This window comes from Apodemus sylvaticus, chromosome 8 (assembly GCF_947179515.1).
Source record: "Apodemus sylvaticus chromosome 8, mApoSyl1.1, whole genome shotgun sequence".
Classification (NCBI taxonomy): domain Eukaryota; kingdom Metazoa; phylum Chordata; class Mammalia; order Rodentia; family Muridae; genus Apodemus; species Apodemus sylvaticus.
In genome coordinates, this window is record NC_067479.1 from 90,991,711 (window position 1) to 90,999,201 (window position 7,491).

Sequence of the window (7,491 nt, forward strand, 5' to 3'; positions counted from 1 at the left end):
CTCTGAGCTAATGATCTTCAGCTCTATAAGAAATCAGGTGAAGCTAGAGAAATGACTCAATTGTTAAGAGCACTGGATTCTCATTCAGGGAACCTGGCACCCATGATGGCAGCTCACAACTGCCTGTAAGTTCAGTTCTAGAGGCTCCAATACCCTCATACAAACATACATGCAGGCAAAATACCGATGCACATAAAGCAAGTAAGTAAATAAATAATTTAAGAAACAGAAAGAGAGCAGGCTGAGCAAGCCACGAGGAGCAAGGCAGGAGCAGCTGCCCTCCATGGCCTCTGCACCAGCTCCTGTCTCCAGGTTCCTGCCCTGCTTGAGTTCCTGCCCTGACTTCCTTCAGTGATGGACTATGATGTGGAAGTGTAAGACAAACAAATCCTTTCCTCTGCAGCTGCTTTTGGTCGTGGTGCTTTAGCACAGCAATAGTAACCTTGACTAAGACACTTCATATGCAGTTCTACAAGAATCTGGCAGGTGTAGCCAGCTAAGAGTTCATGGACTGCATATGACTGAGGAAAACTATGAAAATTGCTCAACATAAGCTCATAAATTACTTGAAACACCATGAGACTTGTTTTGAAGTTTTAAAAGTAATTCTGTTGTGGAATTCTCAAGCACTGAACCTTGAAGATAAAAACATCTGTTGTAATGTTCACAAAAGGTTGGGTTATCTGACTCTAAGGTTTCTCTAACATATTTCTAGAAATAGTATTGTATTTAATACAATAAACTTTGGAACAAAATTTGATAATCTTCAGCATCTTATATTGTCCATTATATTTACAAGAAGCTTGTATTACTGTGGGCCATATGATCTATGACACCAAACCGGTTAAGACAGAGAAAAACTCATTTGCACATCTATGTGACTTTTCCTGAAGAGATATGAAAAACATTTTTCCTCTCATATATTACACCCTGCTTGCAGTTTCCCCTCCCCCTCTCCAGTCTCTCCTCCACACCTCCCCTCTCCCTCAGATCAATCTTCCCTCTCTGCCTCTCCTCAGAAAAGAGCAGGCTTGCAAGGGACATCAACAAAAACATGGAATAACAAGCTACAATAAAACCAGGCACACATCTTCACATCAAGGCTCGATGAGGTAACCCAGTAGGAGGAGAAGAGTCCCACGAGCAGGTAAAAGAGTCAGAGACAGCCCTCATTACCACTGTTAGGAATCCTACAAGGATATCAGCCATAACATACATTCAGACCCCTGCGGGCCCCTTGATCTCTGAGACCCCCATGAGTCAGTTGATTCTGTAGCCACAATGAGCATCTTTTTATTGTAGGTAGGGCACTGATAGACAAACATTGCACTGAAGTCTAGCATGTAGACCAATGAGTTCATTGGGGTTACTTACAGGAACCTGGGTGACTCAAAAGACTGCAGTATCAAGGAAAAGCCTACCTCCCAGTGGGCAAGGACTTTGAAAAGCTGCATTCTTGGAACTCCCTGCTGATCAGCAAAGGCAGCTTTTGAAAGTTTCTTCTCTCTTAGTAATTGCTTACTGCTTGGAGAGAGCCTCAGGGAGGATGTCTTAGGGTTTGCATTCCTACATAAAACCCTCAAGACCGAGAAGCAAGTTGGGGAGGAAAGGGTTTATTCAGGTACACTTTCGCATTGCTGTTCATCACCAAAGGAAGTTAGCACAGGAACTCACACAGGGCAGGAACTTGGAGGCAGGAGCTTATGCAGAGGAAGGGTGTTGTTTCCTGACTTATTTTCTTAAAGAATCCAGGACTACCAGCCTAGGGATGGCACCACCCACAATGGGCTGGACTCTCCCCCTCCCCCTGATTACTAATTGAGAAAATGCCTTACAGCTGTATCTAAAGGAGGCATTTCCTCAAGGGAAGCTTCTTTCTCTGTAATAACTCCAGCTTGTGTCAAGTTGACACACTATAGCAGCCAGTACAGAGGGCATATGAGTCTTGTAAGATTTCTGAACATCCTGAGTCTTGGGAGCTTTCTTTCTCTCAAAAGGAAGTACTGTTTCATTTCAGAGGAAACAGCTGTAGGACAAGCAGGAAGAAGGGTAGAACGTCCTAGTGAGTTTAACCAGCACCTTTAGCGGGCATATCACCAACTATCTAAAAGGAAGGATAGGTTTGTGTGATCTTAACAGCAATTTTAATGTGTGTGAACAGTATTTTGTATTTATTTTTTTCAGCTTCTGCTAAGTAAAGCAAAACTGATCCTTCAAGCATTATTATCATGTATTCCATCCCCAGAGAAACTCATATTCTCCAGAGAATGAATTAATCACCAAATGGCACTAACCACAAATCGAATTCCTCTAGATAAGTAACTGAAAACCTCATTTTCCTCAATTAGAGAATTTTCTGGTGTTATGTTTCTATAATTTATGTAAATTGAAACCATAGACCTAACAACCACCTGATTGAAACTTGGCTAGCTCCCCAAAGACTTCTAAGAAGGGAATTTTTCATAATTAACTGGTTTTTTTTTTGAACTTTGGGCAATATTAAAACTGGAGTTATCTATCTAGCTACATGCTTCTTTTCTTTTTACAAATCTCTTTTTTAACCAGGACTTTTATATTACACTGAGTGGAAGATAAACTGCTAATTTTTTTCACTTGGGGGTATTCTGGAAACAGACATTTGAAAACCAGATAACTTGGGCTGGGGAAGTAGGGATCTGGGTTTGGTTCCCCAGCCCTGCACCACCTGGGCATGGTTACACATGCCTGTAATCACAGTGCTCAAAGAAGGTAGAGGCAGCAGGAACATCACAAGTTTAAGGTCATTCTGGGATACACAGTAACTTTGGGAGTCTATCTCAGAAAAAGCAAGCCAGCTACAATTTTGTTTTAAAAAGTTGGAATGAAAGTATTTTGGTAAAAAAAATCTAGACTGTTTTAGATTGTTAACTCACTAGACTTTATACTTACTTGGGTGTTTTTTGAAGCCGGGTCTCACTCTGTAGCTCAAGCTGTTCTGGAACTCAAAGTCATCTTCCGCTGTCTGAGAGCTGACATTGTAGGCACAAACTACCATGCCTGGTTCAGAGACTTTTTTGGTTTTGTTTTTTTCTTCTTTTGAGGCAAAATGTCTTTGTGTATCCCTGGCTGTCCTAGAACTCACTGTGTAGAGGAGCCTGGCCTCGCCTCCCGAGTGTTGGGATTAAAGGCATACACTACCATGCTCAGGTAGATCATAGACTTTTAAAAAAAGATTTATTTATTATTATATGTAAGTACACTGTAGCTGTCTTCAGACACACCAGAAGATGGCATCAGATCTCATTACAGATGGTTGTGAGCAACCATGTAGTTGCTGGGATTTGAACTCAGGACCTCTGGAAGAGCAGTCAGTGCTCTTAACCACTGAGCCATCTCTCCAGCCAGATCATAGACTTTTTGAAAGAAGGTTAATATTAATTAACTTTAGCACAAATCATCAATATGTGATAACCAAAAAAAGCAGAATTCCTACCGTAGAGGTAGTACTGAGAGGGCAATGAGAGGCCATGCCAGGGGCTAAGCCAGGCAGACTCCATGACAGGCTCCAAATTGACAGTCTAAGAACTAGGCCTAAGTTTCTGTTTCCTAATACTGGACAGGTCCAAAACAAGTCAAATGCCAGGAAAAAACACCCCTTGAGGGTTCCAATCAGGAGCCGCTCCAACACCTGGCCTGGGCCAAGAGTAGTTAATTAGCATCAGTTCCAGACAGTCTCCCAAATTCTCCAGAATCTTGACCAATCCCAAGGACTCCCATACCATGAAAAACAGAGCCAACCAATCAATGTAGAGAAAGGTAAAGGTCACCCACTCCTCCTGGAATTCCCCTTCAAGAGGCTATAAAAACAAACCTGTAACCTCACTCTATATCTCCATTTTGGTGGATGGAGATCCCTGTGTGCTGGTAATTTCTGCAGAATAAACACTTATGCCTTTGCATACCATTTGAGTTTAGGATATCATTCTTTAGTGAATCACATTTTGTTCATCTATTAATTTATAAGTTAGTAAAGAGCTTTCAATGTTCTTTTAAAATTAGTACACACATGCTCTCTCTCTCTCTGTCTCTCTCACACATACATACACACACACACACACACACAGACTTGTCCTTTGACTTTCATATGCACCCATGGCATGCACAACCTCTCACAAATATAAATGAAATTTTATAAAAGTCAAAGCAAGGGAGAGAGATGGTGCAGAAGGAGACAGAGCAATTGAAACGCATCGTATAATGTCCCATTTCATCTGGTACTCTGGGGTGGGGCATAGCTCAATGTTAGTGTGTGCTTAGTATATATGAGGCCCTGGGTTCAGTTTTCACCCCCCAAATATTTAGGAATTTAGATTAAATATTTAGAGACGAAAGGACACGAGGAAAGACAGAAGGACAGGAGGGGGCAGCAGCAGGGATGCAGAGCTTACAACTGACACTGGGACGCGCAGACCTGAGTCCTGTCACTCCACTTACAGTGTTTACTTAAACAGGGTGACTAAGAGGCCATTTCTTCCTCTGCCCCAAACGGCAATGCTTGTCTGGCAAGTGGTGTGACAGTGGGAGAGGCGATGGGTATGAAAGCCACAGTGGCAGAGACCCAGCTTGGGGCTCGGCAGCAGGCAGCTTTCAGGGAGTATTCCCCAGAGAGTGAATGGTGCATTTGCTGACTGGCAAGGCATTGTTCCAATCTTCCTTCTATATATTTATTCCCACTTCTCCTGCTTCCTCACCCTCTTCTAAGCTGAGGTGAGACTAGTAGTTACCTGTTCCTAAATATGGAGCACCATACAAGTTTCTTTTGTCCTCCTTTATTATAAAAATACATGAGTCTTTTAACGTGAAAATGTGTACACTCTGTTTTCTCACCAGCTTTTGGCCTTCGTAGTACACTGCCTTGCCTTGAGCAGCACCTCCCAATGCACCTGACTTGGCACCAGGCTCTGTATTTAGTGAAATCCACCATATTTGGGTCTTTCTTCAGATGGAAACAGCAGTGATGTAAATCACTGTAGTGAATTCTTCTCATCGACAGCCCACTGCCACAACCTGATCATTCCTCATTGATAAATCCTTTTGATTTCAGTGAGTCTTGGGTTTATTAGCAAATGATTCCATCTCTCTTTTCAGATGGAGTAAAGGGCATTATGAATCTGTAGGAATCATATAAAAGCATTTGAATAGATACATTCTAATTTTTATTGGGGGGTAAAAGCAGATTTATCATACATTAGGTCCAGTTTACTTCAGTAAGATATGTGTCAAGAAGAAGTTACTGGGAATGATGACAAATCATGTTACAGGAGATATCAAGTGTTTTTCTGCCGAAGAAAACAAGATTCAGCATTTAGGAGGCAGAGACAGGAAGATGGCTTCAAGTTCCAGGCCAGCCTGGGCTATGATAGAGTGAGGTCCTGTATCAAAATGAACAACCCAACCCAAACAGAGCATGAGGAAGAGAGAGAACTGTTCAGTGAGGAGAGACATTTGCCACCAAGTCTGAGCTTGACACACGGCGGAAGGAGAGAACCTATTCCTGTGTCCTAGTTAGGGATTCCATTGCTGTGAAGAGACTCCATAACCAAGGCAACTCTTACAAAGGAAAACATTTAATTGGGGCTGGCTTACACTTTCAGAGGTTCAGTCCATTATCATGGTGGGAAGCAAGGCAGCACACAGGCAGACATAGTCCTGGAGGAGGAGCTGAGAGTTTGACATCTTGATCCACAGAGAGCCAGAAGTAGACTGTCTTCCACAGAGGGTCAGGAACACACTGGTCAGACTTGAGCGTATATATGAGTCCTCAAAGCCTTGCCTCCACAGTGACACACTTCCTCTAACAAGGCTACGCCTCCTCTAATAACGCCACACCTCCCATGCAACCTCGCATGGGCCAAGCATATTTAAACCACCACATTCCACTTCCTGGGCCCCATAGGCTTGTTCAAACACATCAGTCTATGGGGGCCATACCTAGCCATGGCATAATGCAAAATACATTTAGCTTAACTTCAAAAGTCCCCACAGGGGAGGGTGAGGAAGGAGTTCTATTAGTTCAAGGCCAGGCTGTAAAATGAGTTCTATCATGGGCTACAAAGTGAGCTCAATTGGTAGAATGACTGCCTAATAGGAAAAGAAGCCCTGGATGCCATCCCAGGCAATGGATAAACTGACTCTGACTCAATATTGCATAAAATACTAGGCATAAACTAGATGTGATGATGTAATACATTCTACATATGAGAAGATATAGAGCATTTGTCTGATATGTGTGTACATACATATATGAAGGGGGAGGGAGGACAGAGACACATGAAAGCAGGAAAGACTGTCTTACAGAAGAAAGAGAACTGGGAAGAGGTGGGGATGAAGCAGAGGAGGGTAGTGAGGGGGAAACATGAGCAAAATAGAATGACATCACATATAATGAAAGCCGTTATTTTATACACTAACTAGAAAAATTAATAACATATAGAGTTGAACTAGATACCCATTTGTTTCTAAGTTTATGAAGGCAACTGTGGTCCCAATATTTCACCTTGCAATGTTAAATATTATTTTTGAGGATTCTTGCTGCTCTCCCCACTACTGTTGGGTGGAGACAAGAGAGGATTTACACTTTTAACCTGTGCTGGTTCTGCCTTTAGAACTGCATGCATCTGTGGTAGTTCCTCTCCCCGTGTACCTACACACACACACACACACACACACACACACACACACAGGCACAAAGAGAAACCAGCGCATGAATATTCTTTGTATCTTGCTATAGCTTTTCTCAAGTGCTTAGAACTTAGCAGAATTCTGTCCCCCCTCTGCTCTTCCTTATCCAATCCTAACGCCTCAGCCTATCTATTCTATGGATGATGTTAGAATTAGAACCACATGCCACTGAACTGTAAATTGGATAAAAGTAACTAAGCCTGTTTGCTTGCTCTAGAGTCATACCCTTGGTACCTAGCAGTCCCAATAAACAATTGGCAAGTCTTTCTTTCTTTCTTTTTCTTTTTTTTTTTTTTTTTGGATTTGGTTTTTTCAAGACAGGGTTTCTCCTGGCAAGTCTTTCTAATATTGAAGGTTAGCAGCTTTACGAAGCAGAATTTAAAATTACTATTTTATTTATTTTAAGATGGGGGGCACATACCCATGTGGTAATTTCAGCACTAAGGAGGTTGAGGCAGGAGGATTCGGAGTTCTAGGACAGCTTGGTGAACATGAAACCCTATCACAAAACAAAAACAAAGGCCTCATATTTTGGAGCATCCCAAAATATAAAATTCAATCCCCAATTTACTAATATTCTAAAATAAATGTTGACTTGGGTTAGAACAATACTTCATGAGATTGAACCTCTGTAGGTGATCTGTGGTCCTCTCTTTTTTTTTTCTCTTCAAGACAGGGTTTCTCTGTATAGCCCTGGTGGTCCTGGAACTAACTCTGTAGACCAGGCTGGCCTCGAACTCAGAAATCTGCCTGCCTCTGTTTCCCAAGTGC